Below are 24034 nucleotides of genomic sequence, written 5' to 3'. Positions count from 1 at the left end.
TGTGCAGAACTGTCCTAACAGTTATCAGACTAAACATTTTATGTTGGATTAAGTGATATTTCCAAATGAAAATGCATTAGAATAATATATAAAAGTGAGCAACTTGATCAATGGAACATTAGGAACCTATCAACAGACTGGGCGGATCCACTCAACTCAACTTTATTTACAGGTGTTTAGTTTTTACAATGTTGCCTTTTTACAACACATTATTTTGGCTCATTATTTAGGTTCTCGTTAGCATTGTTACCAAGTGTCAGGTGAAAAAACAACCTATATGCATTGTCTTGAAGTGAGGTGGTTCAAGTGCATTGGGATGTGTCCAACTCCACTTCTGCTAGCAACACAGCATGTAATATAGGTATTATTCGTTTGGACGTAACATCAATTAAACCCATCAGAGTTGTGCTTATTATTCCCTTTAAAGGAGCATCTGTATCTGGCACATTGCTCTTTAAATAGCAAATGCAGGAAACCAGAAAAGTAAACGATGCTGAGCTGAGGAGAAGGATCTGTTTGAAAGCTCTTGAGTAGATAATCTACGGTTATAGCAAGAGCTTTTTGCTGAGGGATTGACACGTGGTCCTTGGTCCTTGGCCAGTGCACCCTCAGCCTTTGCCATCTACAGATCCTGTGTCCCATTTCTTGTTGATGTGTAATACATATTTTGAGTAAAGCAGTGAGACGGAATGAGTGCAAGAAATAAATCTCAATTCTTTTTATGTTTTGTGTCTTCATAGATACATTTTTGAGCAGGCATGAGACACATGGTGCATTGTTGTGAGATGAAACAGCTCCTTGGCATTTTTCACTGATCGTTTTCCCTTTTGTCCTCTCCACTTTCCTAATACAAAAGCCAAAGTGAAATCCACATTGTTGCTTTAATATATACTGTATTGTTATTTAACTAGTGTGCACTGGGGCCTGTCGTTACACCGGTGGTTAGAAAACATGTTTCTGTTTGACTGTTTATCTCCTTTATGTGCATGACATTGCAATGAAAACTGCATTATTTTTGATTAAATAATGCTTGTTGGTTACGTTTATGTTTATGACCCCCTGATGTATGACTTAACTACTTTCATGTGAGCTCGGCTCCTGTGTAACTCAAACCCAGCTTGTGGTCAGAAACGCCTCTGAAGCCTGTGTGATTTCTTGTTTGACTTTATCGCGATTGTCTTCTGTCGTCTCTGCATATCACGCCACAGTCGCCGCAGCTGTGCACTCACTCGCTCATCTTCTACCACACTGTATCCTCGACATGAGGGGCAGCTGACATATATGTAGGACGAAAGGTGGGGTCACGACCTGGACAGATCACCAGTCCATCACAGGGTCACATAGAGACAAACAACCATCCACTCTCACACCGACGGTAAATTTAGTCTTTATCCCCAAATCTGCAGGTTTTCAGACCACAGGCACACAGGGAGAACATGCAAACTCACGCGGAAAGGTTCTTGTTCCGACCGGGACTCAAACCTTGGGTCGTTTTGCTGCAAAAGTCAAACTCCGCCTACCTGTGTGTACCTGCGCTGTGAACCCCGGCTTGCACGTGCTGATACTGAAGTTAACGAACATTCAAATCGACATGAAACTGTGCTGAAAAGTTAGAAAATGTTCCCCCGAAAGAAACCGAGAAACAAAAAAAATGTGTTTCACTTCCTCAATACAGTCAATTTAATATCTGGCCTGCTGCCCAACTGTATTGATGAAGAGTTGTCTTTCATGTCGCTGTTGACGTGAGCACGATGAACAAGATACAGAAACAATGAAAACACGGCGCGGTGGCGGCGGCGGCGGCTGAATACCGCCACTGAATAATGGCTGACAAAAAAAAAGAAAACCTCAACTCACAATGTTTGCTGCCAGATAGCAAAAAAATAAATGACTTAAGATGATAATGAATGTGACGCTGAGATAGTTTATTTGTTTGAACACACACATACACACTCTATCTCTCTCCCACAGGCTCACACACACACACACACACACACGGACAACACACACACACTTGATGAGAATAAAAAAAGGGAGATAAATGCACGCTCACTACACTCAATTAATAGCGTCGCTTAAAAAACCCGTCATGCAATTACCAAACGCTAAATCACTGCCCTTTAAAGATACCGCGATGGTGACGACTAGCTTTTCTAAAAACAGATAGCTGCGTCGTCTCGATAGATGCTGCGGAACAATACCAAAATCATTTCCTTAATTATCTCTGCTGGAACTAATGTTGCAGATATGTGTGTGTGTGTGTGTGTGAATTAATTATTGGAGCTTGATATAAGAGAGAGCAGCATTATCCAGCAGAATCTTTTCTCTCGTTTTTTCCTCTCCCCTCTCCTCTGCATTCATTAAGGCAAAGGCAACTGTCAGTCACTCAACGAGACAAAAACCCTGATTTACAGAAATCAAATTACCACGGAAAAACAGAGAGAGAGGAGGGACAGAGGAATCAACAAAAGACAGCCGAGACCTTATTGTCGGCGGCGATGAAGAGACACATTGCAGCGGAGAATGTTTCTTTCTTCCATTTGTCATGTTCCCCCCTTCTTTTCCTGCACACTGTGGCTCCTCTGGTTGGGGGTCAACTTCCTTTCAGGGTAACGCTCCCTCTTTAGCAGCTTGGCATAATGAACGTGACCTTGTTACTCTCCTTTTTTCTCTCTCTGTCTCTGTCAAACACACACACACACATTTCAGCTCTCTCTTTCTCTCCTGCTGACTGATCTCACCTCAAACCAAAGCCATATTAACCTTGTTTATCTCAGTTTTTCCTCTCAATGGTCTTTTCTCTTTCTGTACTGTACTTCACTGTCAAAGTCGTTTGCCTCCTTCACGTTTGTCTCATACTTTTTCCACAAATGCTTCCTCTTGTACAGTAAGTTTTCTCCAGGGTGAACACTAGAGGATGCACTGTATGGTGCGCTTTGAATCAGAGCTGCAACTAACGCTTGTTGTCATAGTCCATTCATCCGTCGATTATTTTCTCCAGGAATCGACTAGCCGACTCGTTTGGTCCATGAAATGTCAGAAAAACTTAAATAAAATATTTAAATATTTTCAATATTTTGATTTATTTGATTTATTGCTTTATTTGTCCCGAAGGAAATGTGTCTTGGACACACAAGGCTGCCACATAAAGACTTTACTAATACAATTAAACCCCAGAAAACAAAGAACCTCAATTTTACCGATTTCTTTCCTCTGTGGAGCAAATAAATCAGAAAATATTCACATTTAAGAAGCTGAAAAATCAGAGGAGTTGCTTTAAGTATAATCAATTATTTGGTTCAGCCCTACTCTTTATTCCTGTTACATTCATATAAAAGGTAAACATAAAGCAAGATCGTTTAACACATTTATGCCAATAACCGAAAAAGGAACAGGCTGAAGCGTGTGTGTATCATGGAGTGAACGCCTGGTGTTTATATTTGAAAGTGCATTTCTTCCATTGGCTTCTATTTACTCAATTTAAAACATTTAGTCTCCAATGCACAGTTAATGTTGGGATGAGTTGCTTAGGTAAAATCTGCAGCACTGTGACATAATTAACCTTCAAATGAAGCCTCTGAAAGGAACGGCCTGTGAGTGGAGACAGTTTTTGTCATTCTACCACACACACACACACAAATGGTGTCTTAATATCCAGGCGCTGGACACAATTTTTCGTCCCACTTCATAGGCATTGACTGTCTCCATGGTGAATGTCATTAAAGCAGGATTTCCACGTAGGTCCCCCTCTATCTCTCAGATACACCTGCAGCCACCAATCATCACTTCAGCCCTTGTCAGTACCTGGATTCAGGGGTTTTCTTTCATTAGGCCGGGATTTCTCATAATGCAAAGCCAAGTGAAGGCCGGCACTATCTTAGATGTGAATGTGTAGACACATCTAGACGTCCTCTCCCAACCTCGAGTGTGTGGAGCGCGGTAAAATGTGGAATATCTGGATACTGTGGTGCTCTACATGCACTGACATTAGGTGAGGATTCCTCTTAAAGCTGCTCACTACACCCATCTTTTCTGCTTTTCTACCTCTGGATTTTGACATTACTCTGATTTAGTTTCACTTCCTGTCAGCTCAATTTGATATAATTCAATTTTCTATTGCAGTTACTGTCAACATTAAACACCATCTTAACATCTGTCAGTGTATTTAGAAGATGTGTTTCCCAGTCACATAAACTTCAAATAACTGCCCGAGGGGGAGGGTGTTCATCCATCACGTTGCTCTGTCAGAGTTTAAGCTAATTGGATGATAAGGCCTGACATTACTCTTGTTTGTGTTAGTGTGGTCTCTCTGATCTTCTTATCCCAACGCTCGTGGCAGTTTAAATGAACACCTTGACACGTGTTTGAGATCAATCAGCTATACTTGAGAGTAAGCGTTGATCACATGTTGCCATGGAACGATCACATACAACTGGATGAGTAAAGTACCTACCGACCATCTCAGGTCATTTGGGGCAAAGACACAAATTCTTCTTGATTTTTACTTCTATAATTTCCACTTTTGTAATATTGTGTAAAAAATCTGTCCAAGACTCTAAAATTGGATCAAATACAAAATCAAAGGTCAAAGGTCAACTTTTACAGACACTGCGTGGGCGGTGCACTTATTTGCCCCTCCCACGTCCAATTTTTTCGACACACATTCATCAAACCACTTTCAGACGTAAATTTAAACAAAATCTGATGCGGTTGCAAAAATCAATGAGTTTTGGGGCATGGGTACGCACTCATAAACGTAAAATAAGAATCACGGACCCTAATTATACAGGTGGATGGACAAGATGGCCGTCTTCACCTTTATTTGTCTTGTTTTTATTTCCTTTTACTTAACTCTGTTACTCACAGTCTAGCAGCGGAGGGTAATAACAACAGCTGAGGAGCACAAAGAGGGGAAAGAAGCAAACTGAGGGATTTGAAGGTCTTTGCTGCATGAATGCTCAAACACCAAAATGAGCCATATCTATAAACATATAGATTTCCTATTAATAGAGCACAAAACAGCTTCCCACTGGAGAGCAGAGCCACAGCAAGCAGGATTAGCCTGAAAAGAGGAGAGAGGGGGGGAAGAAAAATAGGATAACGACAGGTTCATAAAAGAAAAAGAAATCACGAGTGCTGCAGCGTTAAATGAAGACATTTCCATAATGACGAGAGACGCAGGTATAGAAACGGATGCACAGGCACAACATGCACACACACCTTCTTCCACACTCACACCCACACGTACACTCCACCTTTTGCACACACTTACCCACCCACTCGCTCCACCTTGCTTACACACTCACGCGCACACTTGCGCGTGCCCTCGACACACACACGCACACACGCACACACACCTTCCACCCAGCCTTCATTAATACTTTCCTCTCCAGAGCGAAGGAGAAAGCTCTTCAATTATAAGCGACTCCTCAGCAGACGGGCTCAGCACCGCATTTATTAGGAGCTCATTTGGCTAAGCGGGGCTAAACACACAGTGCATCATGGAGAGGTGGGGGCACGAGGAAGAGGAAGAGGAAGATGCACCCTGTGTGTGTGTGTGTGTGACATTAAAGGGAACATCCCCATATTCTGTCCTAATCCAAACTGATTTGAGGTGGCATAGGGAAGGGAGTTGAGAGGCAGCGTGGGATTATTTGTTTGTGGTTTGGTGTGTGGTGTGTGTGTGTGTGTGTGTGTGGGGGGGGGGGGGGTGGTTTGAACGCCTGTGCTTCCCCAGATTTACTGTCTTATACCGTCTCTCTCAGCGGTTAATCGCCTCTCTTTCCCCAAACACAACGCTTTTACAGTTCAAAGCAGCACGGCGTATATCTACCGCCCGTTATATTATGATTAGTATTAATATGATCACCATATTCAAGGCTGAGATGTCTCAGAGGGGAAGGAGGCCGTGGAGGAGGGGGGGGGGTGGTGATCACAGCAGTGCTGTTGCCCAAATATGGCGGCTCACTTTGAAAGCATAACCTTAGAGAGGAGACGTTTTCCTCGCTCTAATCACAACTGCGGCTTTGGTTTAAGTGGTTGCGGTGTTACTCAGCACTTTTAAATGTAGATTTCTTTTTCGTAAATGAAACAACATTTGTTTTTTTTTCTCTCTGCGTCTGCATCTGTGCCCAGGGAGCAATTCTGGATTGGACGCCCTCCTCTGAGGCACCCCAGCCCTTGACCAGTCCCAGGTTGTGAACTGGCAGCCCTTCGGCTACAAGCCCAATGCCTTTCCAATGCCTTTCCAATGCCTTTCAATAAAAAATAGTAAAACCCAACATCTCAAACATATGGAGCCCGTCTGGTGACAAAAATATTCTGTGGCCACGAATTAATAACGCGTGGGAACGAGATGATTCAAGTTCCAGATTGATGGGGTGGTGACATAGGCACTGATTTATATTTTTGCCCGTGGGTGCCCAAATTATATAAATACCATCATATAAAGATCATATGATTCTGACTATATAGGCGTGGCGTGCTCACTGCTTCTGAACATCTGATTTTACAAAGAATTTCTTTGTTTTCTAATTCATGCTATATAGCCTATTTTGATGGACTCGGAACACAGAGAGGATGCTGTTCAATTCCGGCGGGTCAGAGGGAGAGAGAAGGTCCTGGGTCGGGAAGGAGCCGCTGCCTGTCTCTCTCTCTCCTCACATTGTTTACGTCAATAGAGGGGAAATTTGGGCCGAAAGTTTTATTTACAAGATTAAACTGAGTGACACGGTCTCTGTCTATCGATCGCGCTGCACCTGTACACACACACACAAACAGCGCTGTCCACGGTGCTGTGACACTGAACCGGCTATACAAGCACTGATGTGCATATCATGCCCACACAACCATGGGACTTACACGTTTTTATTCACCATACACACAGAGCTGTACTACTTTTCATTGGATAATGTGATTCCGATAGATGCAGTTCATTTTAAAGATGCAGTTTTATTTATTTATTTATTTATTTTTGATGGCTATCCCCCGGTGGGTGCTCAACTTTTTCAGTGGGCGCTCGAGCACCGGAGCACCCACGGGATCGGCGCCTATGGGTGGTGTCCAGTTTTGGTGCGGTTATCCACCTGTAGCCATGCAGTCTTCCAGGTCTGGTCTGGACTTTTTTTCCACCCAAAATGTGTTTTGAGAGGACAGGAAGTGAGTCGGCCTGCTCTTTCCACAGTTTCGGAGCATTTCATGTGACATCTTATGTAAGAGACTCCATGTGAAAGTACAGTCAGTTAACAACAACTACATCGTACATTAGAGTGGGACATAAAAAACATAAAATGAAGACAGAGGTGAAGGATCATAGCAAATAAATATTAACAAAGAGAGTTTAGCAGAGAGAGGGAGGTGAGGAAACTGCAAACACGCCGCGATTATGAAAACACATTGATGGGAAAAGTGCAAGATTTCCAGAGGAGACCAATGGAGAAGATGTTTTAAAAAGCCAAGGATAATAATTGCCCTCCCTCTGTGGCACTCTGGTTTTTAAAGTGTGTTTTTACATGTCCGCATCGTCGTGCTGCACAGCGAGCATCCCTGGCGTGGTGCCAAACTCCATCTCTCCACACCCGGCCCGATAAACACCCAGCTATCTGCACCTGCTCCAATTATTATCCTATTAGCAACAAATACCGCACAATTACTGCTAGAACCTCACACACGCCGGGCTGCCGCAGGCTGCAGCAACCCGGGGAGAGAGAAATTAGCAGGGAGCAGCAACAGCAGCGATCAGACAGCAATTAATCAGCAGAGACACGTCTCTCAGTGTGGAGAATATAGACAGAGGCCCAACACCTTTAGCTCTAATGGAGGACTGATAAAAGGAGGGGTTGGTGGGGGGAAAAAAACCGTTTAATTTCACAAACATCATTCAAAAATATTTTAAAAAGGAGGTTTGACAGGTGGCTGTCTGAGCTGTGAGCAACGACCAACCGAGAGCTTAATTAGAAACAGTTATTTGAGATTTTTGATCAAATTCACTAAACGCAGAGTGGAGATACGTGTACATGGGTAATGTTTATTAGAAACATTTCCTCTGAAGCATATAAAGAATAAATGTGACCATTGAGAGGGGGCTCATGGGAAGTGGACAAAAACCCTTTGATGAACTCAGTCAGCGAATGTTTTCTGCAGTTTGCATTTTAAATCACACAAAAAGGATCTAGTACAAAAGCATCACTGAACCTTGATGTACTCCTCCGGTATGATTAGTGCGAACAATGCAGCTCAGTGCTGCGGCACATTAGAGACGCTCAGGTCACAATCTTTTATGTAGCTGTGCATCTCAGGTGGGTTCATCACATTATCAACACTTAATTCAAGATCCAATGACCAAAACAAAAAAATGGTGATGCTCCACACAGCGATAAGCCTCGTCATCTTCAACTGTTCTCTATGGGATGGAATAGGTTTTTTCACTGCAGTGAGCTCGACGCCGATGTGGTGAAAACGTCACTTCCACGGAAGCTCAGCTTCTCTGGGAGTCAATGGAGCGGTGGACGGGCGCGGACGCATGGGCTTCTGCATTTGCTCGGCGATATAGACCATTTTCATTTGTATATATACTGTAAATAAAAAAAAAAACACTATTATAGCATTTCAGTTTTACATAATTATCAACTTTCCTTGTTCTAGATGTTAGTTTACAGAACCTAGGTAGGACTTTATGTATAAATAACTGGGCCTGGAATGAGCGTCTTGTGTTATTGTCTTGTATCACAACTTAACTCCATGTACAGAAGCACACACGGGCAGTTTGCCTGCATGTCAAACACACATCTCAGTTTTGGGGGTGAAACAAAATACATATTGTTCATACCTGTGAACAAATAGTGTGATGCAAATTGCAGCCCAAATTGGCCCCTTTCTTCTCTGAGTTCTTGACGCTGTGTTTTGGTCGTATTTACGTTTTATCTTCTGTCATGTCTTTCCATCATCACCTTGACATCCTGCCAGACAAAGATTACAGGCATGGAGCCAGAATAAACACTTCACCTGACAACAACATCCCAGCTGTCGCTGCCGCGTCCTGATAGGCTGAAGATGTCCGGCTGATACAAAAGCAGAACTCCTAGTTTGGGGGGGAAAAAAAGAAATGCTCCCAGCATGCCAGAAAATACCTGCTGCACACACACACACCAGTATTCATATTTAAATGGAAATTCTTATCTTTCAAATTGTGGCTGCTCCCTTCATTTGCTTTTAATGCATGTTGGAGAGATTGCAAAGTAGGTGAGCAGAGAGAGTGAGAGAGAGAGAGAGATGCTGAAAGGAGAATTTGGTTGAGTCCAGGGCATCATCACATCCTCTCCCCAACAATTTATCAGCTGAAAATTTGACAAACAGACAGACAGAGCGACAGACAAATTTCCTTTGCAGGCCTGGTGGCCACGCCCCCGATAGCTGTCAGAACAGCAGCTCTGAGGAGAGATTGGGCTGAGGGGTGAGGGTGGGGGTGAGGGTGGGGGGTAAAGAGAGCATTGAGAGCCACAGCGTGAGTGAGAGCGAGGTGGGGGTTGTCTTTCTTTTAATGAAAATGTGGTGTGTTTTTAGGGACATGTAAAGCTGACAGAAGCACTCGAGTTCTGGCCAATACTGTAGGTCTCACTCAACACACACTTTTAAAAACAGTCACCAGAGTGCCATGTGAGACATGATTTTAGCTTGATTTAAAGCATGACTAACACAGGACTTGAAAAATGTCCCCTGTTCAACGTGGAGTCCCCTGTTTGTGAGTGTGTAACGACACCAAAGTTCCCGGTTCTACTGGTTCGCAAGTACACACACACACACACACGCATGCATTAGACGACACATACTGTACATACATTAAAACATGGGCTATTTTTGGGTCTGTTTTTTTTAGCAAAGAAATTGTTCTCAGTCTGTTTGAAATGCCAAGAATTTGTCAAGAAGAGAATTACAACCTCGACTAAAGAGGTGGCCTTCATAGTCTGCAGCGTATAGTTGCAAAGTCTACTTATTATAAGTGAATTTTGGGCTTGTTTTTCTGTAACGTCACTTCCAAATATTGGTAGTTGCGGGTTTTGCAGGTTTTTTGGGTTTGTTGCTAAAGTGCAGTTGAGTATTCAGGCTTGTTCTTAGCTCCATGAGTTGTCAAGCAACTATATCATATGTTATTTAAACGCAGGACAGTTTGTCCACTGGCTGGATCCGTCCACAACCCACCCCTCCCTTTCCCTTTCCACACAGGTGACCCTGCTTCTGATTGGCTCTGATTCTGATGAGTACTAGCCAATCAGAGTTGGAGTAGGTTGATTTTTGAGTGATCGTCTGATGGAGGAGAGCTTTTTGAGAAACAATGGTGAAAAGTGACAAAGTGGGTGAATTACGGCATGAAAGCTCTGCACACCATGCTGATCTCCTACAACATGTTAGCACTGGAAAACATAAAAAGAATTCAGCACCGTTCTCGACAATGAGGCTGATGAACATTAGGGTCATGGTCACCAAACAGAGAAATGAGCTGAAGGTGGCCACCTCCGTAGCTTGTCACACATCCATATCACAGTCAATCATCTTGAGGGAAGTAATTGGCTCGACTTGTGACAAAGACATCAAAATGCAATTAACATCTATTTTATGTTGTTAAACAAATGTTAAAAGCTGGTTTAAGTCCCTCTTGTAGTTGTTGTTTCATTGGCCCAGTTCTTTGGTCTGCAGTGAACTCTCTGTGGTGACATATACATGAACTTTTAGTTTGTATAAAAGTATATGTTTAAAAAAAAATGATCTAAGAAGATGGTTAATATTAAAAAAAGACCTTCATTTAACAAATAACAAGTAGAAAATAATGATGTATTCTCAATGAGAATTATAATAATATATAATGAGTCATGTTTGCAGAAAACTTTTCAAGAACTAAAAACAAAAAGTTCTGTTTCCGTGTGGAGAAGGTCTACGACACACACACACACACACACCAAATCATTTTTGGGGAATGTCATGCAGCAAACATGTAATGTGCTCTTTGGTCTGTAAAAAACACTGGCTTCTTTGACATCGCCTGATCGTCCCCTCAGTGTGTGTGTGTGTGTGTGTGTGCGTGTGTAGCTTCAGGCTGTTCTGCAGACTAATTCACACAAGACGAAGGTCATCTAGAATTCCTCCAAGGTCTCTCTGTCTGTTTTTCAGTCCTCATCCTTGTGCATCTCACTCTCTCCTTCTTCCCTCCTGATTCCTGATTATTTGCTTATTGTATTTGCCACTTCTTCAGTCTGTAGAGAGAGAGTGACTGAAAGCATTTGCAGAAGAAGAGTGACACTTTCCATTTCCTGACTTATGACGTTCAACATGAGACTTCACGATTTTTGGCTCAAATCTTTTGTTTACAGTTCTACCATATACTTTACAATAAGACATACAAAAACTGTTAACTAATCATCCTGTTATCACTAGGTAACTAATCCTTAACCAACCAAAACCTCTTTATACTTTGCTTGTTTTCTTTGAGTGTTGTAGTTCCACACTTTTTGCAGATGCACAAATCAATATTTAGTAAATTAGTAAATGATTAACTGATCATAAATTCACTGACTGAAAGAATTCTTCTTCTTTCGGCTTTTAGGGGTCGCCATAGTGGATCATCTGCCTCCATCTTGTCCTCTCCCTTGTCTCCTCCTCTCTTACACCAACCGTCCTCATGTCCTCCTTCACAACATCCATAGACCTTCTCTGTGGTCTTCCTCTTGACAAAATATGACATTCTAGATTTCGTTGGTTTGTTCACAAGAGGCTGTAAGATAATAGAGGACATGTTTGCAATAGGAACTTCATAGATCAGTTGGTGAGCGCTCTTCTCATCTCTCCTCCTAACACCGTAAACAGCTTCTAGTAGTCCCAAGATGAATTCACACTGCATTGAAATCACATTTATATGATCAGTGACTTGAGGCTAATGCGATAGCTAACCAACAGCCAGTAACCAAAAGGGTGGTCATATGTCCAGATTTTAAGAAACCCTTTGGGTGTCTTGTGCAGCCAGACGCTCAGCTGCACTGGAACACAGCATTGTCCACCAGGTTTCTTAGTCCTTTCAAGATTCTGTGGTGGAACCAATAATTGGCTGAACGTGGTGTCGATCAAATGTCTCTTATATCATTGGTTAAAAACGTAAACAAGGCTTCCATGTGTTGGCTACCTTATCATATATAAATATCATGAATGAAATAGTCTTACAATGCTTCCACCCTAGCAACCACACACAAACGTGCCCCAGCTTGAATCAAGTGAGCTGTGTTTTCAAAGGTTACCAGTTAATCCAAAGTCTGTGTATTTTCCACTTAAGTTCAAACATTTCAATACTTCAACTGGAGCTAATGAGGTATATTTAACATGTTCACTTGATATTTACATGATTCGTGTCACGTGGTGTGACCGACACAACAAACACTACAAACAGTGCCTGGTTAAAAAGTGAGTTTCCAGCTGCTGGTGAATTCAAACATGGCTGATATAAAAACATGGACGATGACCTCCTTCCTCTCGGTTCATCTCCTTTGCCTTCCGTCTTTTCTCCTCCTCTCCCACCTCTACCCCCTTTCCCCTCACATCTACCAGTCACTCAACAAGACAAACGCGTCAAATGAATCCTTTTCGTTGTTTCACATGCAAATGTGGAATCGGAATCAGAATTAAATAAATGTCTTTCTTGATACAATATTGCTGCCTTCATAAGTGACTCATTCAAACACAATAGAAGAAATGTCTCATTATACAGAGACACAAAAGACCCTTGGCAGCTTTTGTCCCCCCCTCTCCTGCTCCCCACCTCAATCCCCTATTGGAAAGAAAAAAAAAAAACATAAAATAAAGTACATCCCAAATTTTAAAGAACTCTTATTATTACTAATCGTCATGCGGAGGCGACTCCTTGCATGTGCATCATGGGAAATGAGGGAAGTGTCACAAGGAGCAGTGCTGTCTTGTTCGCTCTGAGTGAGTAGATAAGTGCCACATGTCAGTGTCATGTTTAAAGACGCGCCGCATGATATCTTTGTCATCGGGAACGACAGAAATCACAGTAGGAGACGAGCGGCGCGCCCGCTTGTCACAACAAACTCTCGCAAAGAGGGGTGCGCGGCAAGATGGAAAGCTGTAATTTAGAATCAAATTAATTATCTATGACTTCACTAAGTTTGTCAGAGCGATGGCGCCGTGGCGGCTCGGGACGGAAAATGTTAATGTTGTGTAGTAAATTACTGCAGCTCCAAAAAAAAATGATTTCAGCTGTTGAGGAAAATGTAGCGGGATGAAAAGAGGGGACCTAATTTAATTTGTAAAGTACATGTGGAGATAATAAGCTGGCAAGCAGATGATGTGTTAGCTGTTAGCTGCGTTTGTAAGCATGACAATGTAGAGCGGCGCACAAAGGGCCTGTCAGAGAAACAACAGTGAGCGTCACACAGGATTAAAAGGAGCAGTGCAGTGTTTCTCACCTGCATCAAACTCAGAGGAGGAAAACCACGATGATACACCGTCAATGAATCACTGTTTTAACCTGAATTTGTTCCTTTGTGTTTAATTCGATGCATCACAATTAATTCAGGGAAACATTTCTGTAGCCAAGTCATAAACGACAGTAATAAAAGATTACAGCTCAGCTTAAAGGAAAGTCCGACACTGGACACCTATGATACACAGGGCCGAGCCAAGCTTTTACAGGGCCCTACGCTGAATTTGCTTTGGAGGCCCCTCACCCACCACCACAGAGTTGCCAGTGCTAGATTATTATTGATACAAATGTAACACTATAAATTACATTGATGTAGTTGTGTTATTTACACCAAACCAGTGAAACTCTTATTTTTTTTATATATTATAAGGCAAAAGTGTCCTAGTATTAATTTGCACTTTCATATTCACAGTGAAGCACTTAGTGTGGTGAACTTGAATTTAATAAACAACTTTAATTGGTTTTTGGTTAGTAATGATGTGCAAATGTGCACTAAATGAGCAAATCTTCAAACTAAAACCAAACAACTGTTCAACACTATTTATTGAGCTATATAGATTTGTTTTCTCCACACTTTATTGCAGCTGCTTAGTTTTCTCGTGCCTTTAGGGCCAGCTCTGATGATACCTGTTGATATACTTAAGAAGTTGTTTGTTAACTTTACATATTGGGTTAAAGTTTGTCATTTCATGTTGAATTTTACATGATTTGAATCGTAGTTTCAAACACTTCACAAAATGTTTACACTACACATCGTTCAAATTTGGCAAGGTGGTTAGTAGCTAATTTTCCTGTGGGTGAAAAAAGTTAGAAAATATATTTTTTATCACTTTACTTGCACTTTAAATTACACTTGTTATGGAGACCAGACTTTGGTTATCATTCCATGTGTCCATGAGTACACCAGCATTACAGAAACTATATTGTAAGGAAGGACATTTTTAAAAAACATCATTGCAGCGTCAATGTTTGACATAATGGTTCAAACCAATAATTTATGAGATGTTTTATTACAGTTTGAGCTGTCAGAATAGGAAAGAGCTTTGCTAGTAATTTAAATTTAGTAACAATATATATATATATATATATATATATACACACAATTCATAGACGACAAAGAAATTATGGCCTTAACATTCAACCTCTGAATTTGCTTTAAGTGGAATATTTAAGGTAGGCAGGGTTTGTACAAAAAGGATCTGATTTATTCTTCCTAAAAGAAAATCTGCAGAAATAATAATAATAGTAGTATTAAAAGCCTGTGAAAATAACTGAGCCAGCATTTACTTTCCTTCACAGAGACTAAACACACACATATACATATACATATACACATGTGTATGAACACACAGCTTTAAGGCTAAAGTGTGTGGCATAAAGACCCCCTGTTGTGCGTCCTATAAGAGACATCTCAGGTGGAAAACAGAATAAAAATGAAATAAAAACTTTTTCTTTTTTTTCCCCCAATTCAAGGGGAAACTCAAGCTTGAGTGAAGATTGTCTGAAAAGGGGAGTGGGATGGAGAGATGAAGAGAGAGAAACAGATGAACAAAGAGGGGAAGAAAGTGGCGGAGAGCAAGAGAGACTTGGAGGAGGTTTTAATTGTTTTCCCATGATGCTTTGAGGAGCGCTCGCAGCTCAGAGCTTCGGAGCAGAAAGCTGTTGGAGGGCCCATCGTCCTGGCAACCAATCCTGACCCTTTAAGCACACAACACGCACACACGCACACTGTGATTCATTTAGAATCTGACATCAGCAGAGAGGAATGCAGAGGGGACGGGGGGGAGGGGGGGGGGGGGGGGCTGATTGAGATCAGAAGGCATTATGTTTAAGGAGGTAAGGAAGGAGGATAGAGGAGGTGGGACAGGAGGTAAGAGAAGGAGAGGTGGTGATGAGTCAGGCTGCAAGTTGCTTTAACCGTCGACAGTGGACGAGCCTGATGCTCGTGATTCTGGAGTCATCCGACCAGTTTCTGTCATGTTTTGATAAGTAAGAGTTGTTAATGTTACTTACGTGAAGGTGAAGTCTGTTAAGATGAAAACAACTGGGAGAGCAGCCTTGTTTGAGCTTAAAGTGGAACTTTGCAAGTCTGGTCCCTTTTCAGAGTCATTCATTTATCCCAGTTAGGACTGAACAATACCGCTATCAATATCAATAACTGACCATCGTTTTAAAATGAGAATAATGATGTAAAAATGACCATCTCCTCTGATACCGTGTAGCCTATCGTGTCAAAATAATCACAATTAGATATTTATTCCAAATCGTTCAGCCCTAATCCCTGTGGGGCAGTTGAGAGGGCAGAGAGCAGCACGTACAGTAAAATAGAAATAAAGTCCAAAAAAAGGTAAGAGACACAGGACAAGGGAAGGAATAAGTGTCTCTGTGATGAATGAGATGATGTGTAAGAATGTGATAATGATCTACTTATATAATGCAAACAGTGACATAGTAATATATAATAATATGATATAATACTATACATCGCAGGGCTAAAAGTGTTAAAGCAGCAGGTTATATATATATATACAATATATGCATTAAAATGATAGTAATAATGATAATAGGCTAGCTGCCAGTAACTGTAAGTATACACCACTTTCTCTACAGAGCTCCTCCTGCAGTTTCAGAGTACCTATTTTTACAACACTACCATAGACATCCATGCATTGCTTCAAACTCACCTCTGCCACTCCCCCCTCCCTTCCCCTTTCCTGACCATGTGCATTTGCTTTCAACCGAGCGGCGAACACACACCGTGGAGCCATGTCCATGCCGGTCAGCATCCGTTTTTCATGCTTAGTCAGACTGTTTCCTTTTTTTTTGCCTCCTCCGACAACAGTTTTCTCTGCTTCTTTTTCATGATGAACGTCTAAAATAGCGCTATTGCTGCCTTCATCTCATAGCCGGTACCTAGGGTGTGCATGTGTCGTTTCGTGAAGCAATTTATGTTTCTCGGGAGACCCAAGACTTCAACAAGCCATTTAACCTTCACAATGACTCCAAAGTCGTTAAATTAGGGTAAAAATCCTGCAAAGTTCTGCTTTAGATGTATAACAAGATTTCACCGGCTGCCACTTGCTGGGAAAGTTGAACATGTCTCAACTTCTAAGCTTCTATGAGTCATATATACGTTCACTGAGGCTATAGAGATCGTCTCTTACCTGCAAAAAAAAAACAAAACAAATAAACGGGTTGTCTTTCCTTAGGAAGCAGCACTGGTGTGTGACATCCTCGTCGAAGTCAAAATAGTGAGAATCAAATGAGTAGAAAGTGAATTAAAGTGTCATTTTGTCATTGGAGACGCAGCGTGGTGTGGAACGACGAGGACTCGTTCTGTCGAGAATAAGTCTTTCTGAACCTCAGGCTCTGGGAGGTGATCGTGGAGAAAAGATACCAACTTACTTTTTCAATGATAATCACTGTTATTAGTGACACTGAAGTAGTAATTTTCTATGTTTCTCATTATTGGGAAAATCAGTATTGTCACCAGAAAAGGCTATTCTGAGCTAACGCTATATATATATATATATATATATATATATATATAAAACTGAGCTATAACGTTGAATAATTGTACAACAATCTACAGTAAAGTGGTCAAAGGTATGTGGACACCTCTGTCTGCATGTTTTTTTTAACTTTATCTTCTTTATACTTTCAACTGAGTGAAATATTGGAGGATACGGTGACGTTTAGATTATATTAGATGTATTATCTATCCAGCAAGTTTGGGATGAAAAGTCGTTGGGGTAGGAAGACTTCCTGGATTTACAGGTTGGGATACATGAAGAATCAAAGTTAAAATGCCTTTTAATAAAATGCCACGCTCATATTCAACCCTGAAAACAACAAGTAAACGCGTTCAGGGAGTCAGTTCTTTTCTTTTTAGACTTCTCGAGGAAGTCTCAGTTTTCTTCAGACTGAGTATGAGCAAACTGCTGCAGCACAGGTACAGTGACCTGTGGATCGCCTGTATCAACAGACATGCGAATAATGTTAGAGGAGCACGTGTCAGTCATCGTTGTCATTATTCATAACAAGCACATATGGATGTAAGGCTATGACGGTCTCAAAGTCAAATAAATATCTGGGAATTTAATGCGACGATACAGTATAATGCACAGTGTGACGCTATTATGTGACTTTTGACACAAAGTAGTGACGAGCAAAGCAGTTGTTTTCAGTGTAACCGAATCATTAGAATCAGTTATCATTAAACCGATTAGTTCACTACTTCCTGCATGAACGGAGCACAGTATATTTACAGTAATTTAGTATTTGATAATGAGCAAGTATCAGTATGTGAATTCAAATCCATCTCATTTTTACAACAACCAACCTTGTCTGAATCCTGAAGTGACAGCGGTTTAATGGTAGACTTAAGGCTCCAGTGTACACTGTTAAACGATCTGGTGAATATTGTTGTTTGTCACACCTTGATGATAAAACAACTTAGAGACAAACCGAGCCATGGACACATACTGTGCCCCTCCCTCTCTGTCAGGCTGCTGGAGCGTTGGACTCACTCTCTTCCTGTGAGAAGAGAAACTTGTGTTTGTTGGGGATGGAGGGATGGAGGGATGGAGGGATGGAGGAAGGAACGGAGGGAGAGTTCTTGGCTTCTTTGTCTCCGAGCCTTGATGTGTGACCAACAGCTCTCCTTCCCTCCTCCTTTCCTTTCGTTCAAACAGCACAGCTCCTCTCTTCCATCGCTTCTTCCCCGTCTTTTTTTTTGGTCATCCTCCTAATTTTAACCTCCATCGCTCCTACACTTTCACTTTCTCCATGTTCTCTGCTCCCCTCTCTCCTTCTCTTCCTCTTCACCTCCTCCACCTCTCCTCCTCTGCCCACCCATACTGTCTCCGCAGGGAGTGGCTTCACACTGAGAATGAATCAAAAGGAAAAGGAGAGAAATATCCTTTCAGTGCACACACACACACACACACACACACACACACAGACACACACGGGCTAGAGGACTGTGTGGGAATGAACCAAGGGGCCTCGCTCAAATCCCTGTCTCTAGGCAACCGGCAAGGATATGCTGGGGGAACAGCATTAAAGTTGGAGAAAAAACTAAGAAACACACACACCGCACACACACACACACACACGTACAGAACAGACACGCACACGTGCAGTCTCACTTACTTTCTCCCACTGTGTGTGTGTGTGTGTGTGTGTGTTTGTGTGTGTGTGTGTGTTTGTAAAACCAATCATAAATGTTGTCTATAAAGAAGGCGATGTTGTGATCGTTGTGTGCGCACAGAAATGAGGAAAGTGTCACAGCGAGTGTTGACCTTCAGAGCTCTGACTCAAAACCAACAGTGATGCAGAGGTGAGCAAGAGCACAAGAATGTGTGTGTGTGTGTGTGCGCGCACGTGTGTGCGTGTGTGTGCGAATGTGTGTGTGTCTGAGAGTATCAGACAGTGTGTGTGTGTGTGTGTGTGTGTGTCTGCCACCTCTGCAGCTGGCCCTCCATCAGCAGATTAATAAGCTTTGTTGCCACGCCGACCGGAACCTAGTGACAACCATCCAGACCCAAGGCATTATGGGTAACGGACTGACTGGCCGCAAGCTGGCCTTGTTTTTACAGCTCTGTTTTGTCCCACACTACACTCCAGTGTGTGTGTGTGTGTGTGTGTATGTGATGGTTAATTGCTCCTCTCTTGCCACCCTTCTCAATGACATCACTGCAGTCACAGATGTTTTTTTCCCACTTCTAGGACCTGTGGAGACACACACACACACACAAGCTCAGGAAACACTTCCAGTCCTTTGACTCTCTCTCTTTCTCTTTCTCTCTCTTCCTCTTTGTGTCCCTTTGTTCTCTCCTTCCTCCTCTTAGTCCTTCCTTTACTTTATTTTCCTCGTCTGTGCCACAATATTGTGAGACTGTGCAAAAAAAAAAGAAAACGAAGTTCGAAAGAGAAAAAGAAAAAAGGTTGTTGCTTGTTCTTCAGCTTAAGTGTGTAACTTATCAGTATAGAGAACACAGATGATAGGTGTGAGTGTGAGTGTTTTTTCTGTTCATGATATAACTGACAAAGTGAAAGATAAATTATGATTAAAGATTTGTGGTGATGTAGATTATGGCATCTATTGATCTTGGTGGTAACGTCCAGAGTTGTTAACTTTGTAATTATTGAAAGTGTGGGAAGCTGAGCAGTTTTCTCTACTTTCATATGCATCATTTGCTCTGTGTGTGTCATAGTACTGCCTTATTCTGGGTTTAACTTACAGAATGTGCCAGCAAATGAGTGTAGCATTGGATTTCTTAATGTTGGATAAACAAAAACATAGAATATCACTTTATCGAGCCCCCACAGAGAACTTGTGAAAATAGTAAAAATAAATACAAAAAAAGTAATGTATAAAAAAGACAAGATAAAATGCAAAACTATGCAACTAATATATAAAATCTGTGTGACACTACATGACAGTGGTGATATTATCGGTATACCAAGCTATATATATATTTTAAACAGCAGCATTTACATAAAGTCATTTATTTGTAATGCTCATCAGAGTCATCAAAGTCTTCCTCTTTTAAAACCTCAAAACTTCCTGTTTGTGACTCAGGATGTTTAAAACATTGGAAAACCACGTTTAGACGAGTCATTTTCAAGTGAATAGGTGGATTTTCCATTAACTCCCGGTTAAAGTACAATACTAAATATAAATGAATTTTCCTGGACCAGAATCAGAAAAATATAGCGTATACACTCCGGCTGTGATTAGAACTTTGTCGTATACGTCTAACTTTCACTGGCACCTCTGTAACGTCTGACTCACACATTTTTGTCCTGCAGCAAAGTGTTGACCCCTGTTGTCTGTGGCTCTGACCCTTTGACTCACACACACACACACACACACACGCACGCACACGACCCGTGGTGACGTCGGTGTTCCAGCTCTTTCAGATTATTGTCCACTTTCAGCCATTGTCACTCATTGTTGCTGCTGTGGGCAGTTTTACCTCCTAATAATGAGCGAGTGTCAGGTCAGTCCTTGTCACAGCTGAGACAGCAACTAAAGGGTCAAGTCCAAGTCCAGACCAGGGTCCTGTGGATTCATCACAGGACTGTTTTTATTATTATTATTATTATTACAACAGAGTACATATTGACACAATACATCTTTCTCCATGGGAGTTTTTGCTGTAACGTCAAAAGAAAAAGACCAAGATTTGAAGCAAACACACAGGAAGAGAAGTTTTAGACGGACACTGAGTTTAAAAACACGTGAAAAGGGCTGTCAATCACTCAGTGTCCACTCACACGTCCTCGCGCTGAACCATGTCCATCTGTCTCATGCCGCCGCCACGCCACAGTCTTCAATTTTTCCTTTTCACCGTCAACATTTCTGCCTCGCTAACTTTTCTTTCCCAGGCTTTTCTTTTTTTTCTCCATCACACTTTTTCTGTCTTTGTCACCCACTCTCACCTCACCTTCTCCATAGGCGTTCCTCGACTGCTCCACTGTAGGGCCATGAGGTTGCAGTGCCCCCTGGTGGACAGAGCTTTGGTTGAGTCAGTCCTGCATAGGGAGAATCTTGCCTTTTTTTTTTTTTTTTTATAAATAATTAGCTACATAATCCCTTTGTGGAGCAGTGGTGTCACCACCTTTTTTTTAGAAAATCAGAAAGTTTTTAAGCAGTTTTTTTTTCCCCAGGGAAAATGTTAAAAAGATTCCGAACCTGGACACGTTCATGTCACACAGTGAAAGATGATAAAAGCAGAAATAAGACACGTTAGTACACAGACATATACAATTGTCCGGTACACATTCACTGAAGCTTTTTAAACGTTTGTGCAGGTTTTGTGTCAGAGATGCAGAACTTGAGTATATCTCTGCATTTATTATTTATTTATTATGTGAATTGTCCTGGTATCAAAATAAAGATAACACTGTGTCAGAGTACATGCAGCATAAATGAAGGATCTTTTTTTCCCTCGCCTAAAAAATATTGCATTTTAAAGTAAATATCACCTTTAAAAATGATGCAGAAAGAGCTTAAAAACGTTCTTTTTTGTTCTTTTATTGTTTATTTGACGAGGACAATGCATATTAATATGCCAGATGTAGCTCAAAGCTAATTTCCATCCGTAGTCCTTTGTTCAATAAATTACAATAAATGATAGGATAACATATGAGACAAAGGCTACAGTTATACTGTATTAAAGTGCTGGACGGCATTTCAGTCTTGTGTGCATATTTGGTGGGACAGTAACCATTCTTTAAGCTGTTTTTTAAATGCATTAAAAGGTCGAACTCATGCAACCGGTGCCGCTTTTCAATGTTTACACTGCTACGGTGTTTTCGGCTCCTGCTGGTTTGATCAGTTGGTGTTTGAACTGTGTTTGGTGAACATCAGAATTTTTTTTTCACGAGCTTTTAGTCGAGTTTCTGACCTTTCTGTGGGTGTGCGGCATGTCTGTGTTTATTAAAGTTAGACACGGCTTGATGAAATGTTTGTTGTTGCGTGCGACGCTGCCCCCTGTACCGGGGGAGTCGGGGGAGTCAGGGAAGAAGGGGTTTTAATCAACTCTGTAAAAAAAAAAACAGCACTTTCATCCTGCTTTGGAAGATGTCCCAGTTCGTGTACGATCCCAAAATGATGAAGGCTCTTAGAAAGACAGAAAATTACTTTTTCAAATAGACAAGCTAAAAAGAAGCAGTATTTGATAATGAGCAGTTGAGGAAACACGACTTAGATATAAGGTTGAGGGTCATTTTATGAACGCGTGAGGCCATGTAGACGAAGCTTCACAGTGCTTTGAACCATACAAGGATTTCTGTGCTATGCGATCATTTAATTCCCATTTTTAAGTTGACCACTGACGACTTTCATCATCTTTAATGTGCCGGTGAAACCACATTAAAGCACAAGAACACTAGCCCCTGTCTTGTCACGGGGAGCATTACTGTCAGATCATTTCCCCCCTCACTTTAATTTCTGATGCGTTCTGTGAGCGTCTCTGAAGTTGAATCAGTTTTGTGTTTTTGTGTTGTTTTTTTTTCTCTCTCCCCCTCGAGCAAAGCTGAGACACGTGAAACCGCTGGCAGAGCGCTTTTTTGGCTCAGGTGTGATTTCCACAAACAGGCGGGATGATTGACGTTGGCCGCCCGACAACAGAACATTGCTCAGTCAGCACATTTGCATTATGACTGTGGAATAGAATAGAATAGAATAGAATAGAATAGAATAGAATAGAATAGAATAGAATAGAATGTACCAGAGGAGGGGAAAAAGGCCTGGAGCAGAATCAAAGTTAAGTTGAAAATCACTTGACATTTGGTCCGTGTTAAATTATCCATGACTGAACGCTGCGGACTGCGGCGACTTTGTCTGAAAGCTACTTTGTTTGACTGAGCTCTGTCAGTCTGTCTTAATGAAGCTAAAAGAGTCTTAAACAGCTTAACGCAGGTCTTCAGGTTTCTACCTGTGTAAGGCAATACAGTGAGTGTAATGATGCACACAGTGTGTGTGTGTGTGTGTGCGTTACTGTATGGGTGCGTGTGTGTGTGTGTGTGTGTGTGTGTGTGTGCGTGGAACAGAAAGCAGAGACGACATCAGGGTCCATATTAAAGGATAATTACAACGAAACAACAGGAGACTGTTCCCATGAAGAATCCTGAGGGATTATCACTGCTTATTGGTCCTTTACATTGTAACGCTTTCATGTTAGTGTGTGTGTGTGTGTGTGTGTGTGTGTGTGTGTCTGTGTGTGTGTTCTTGTATGTGAGGCTTTGTGGGACCAAGAAAAAAACATATAAACCATACGAAGTGAGGACATTTTGGGAAAGTGAGGACATTTTTGGCCAGTCCTCACAGCTTTAAAGGGCTTCGGTTAAGTGTAAAACGATGGTTAAGGTTAGGGTAAAATGCAACAATTATTTTCATAGCACTTTCAGAGATATGTCGATTATTTTCTCCATCGTCCATGAAATGTCCGCAAGTGTTAATCCGTGTTTCTCAAACCTGGAAAGGATGATGTTTTCAAATGTCTCATCTTGAACCAACAATGATTCAGTTTGAATGATTTCTTTGTTACAAACTACAAAGAAACCAGAAAATATTCACATTTAAGAAGATTGAAAAATCAGAAAACTTGCTTTAATTTCCTGAAAACACTCAGACCAATTAATCGATTATCAAAATAGTTGACGATTCATTAATTAATAATCGATTAATAGAGTAATTAGGGAATAGGTAGGGAATGCATTATGTTTATGAAGGTCCACACTACGAATGCTGCACAACGTTTGTGTGTGTGTGTGTGTGTGTGTGTGTGTGTGTGTGTGTGTTTTGTGTGTGTGTGTTTTGTGCGTGTGTGTTTTGTGCTTCCATCCGAGCTCAAACACCCTTCACCGACTCACCTCACCACTGTGCTGCACATTAAATAAATCACAGTGAAGAGCAGCGGTTAATACTTTTGTAGCCCTACAGCAAAATGTAGGATTATTCGACTTCAAACAAGGAAAATTAAACTTAAAAAAATATATATATATGCAACATTAAATCTACCTTTGAGACCCAGCAGG

This window comes from Solea solea, chromosome 9 (assembly GCF_958295425.1).
Source record: "Solea solea chromosome 9, fSolSol10.1, whole genome shotgun sequence".
NCBI classification, from domain to species: domain Eukaryota; kingdom Metazoa; phylum Chordata; class Actinopteri; order Pleuronectiformes; family Soleidae; genus Solea; species Solea solea.
Note: the sequence above shows the minus strand (reverse complement) of the source record.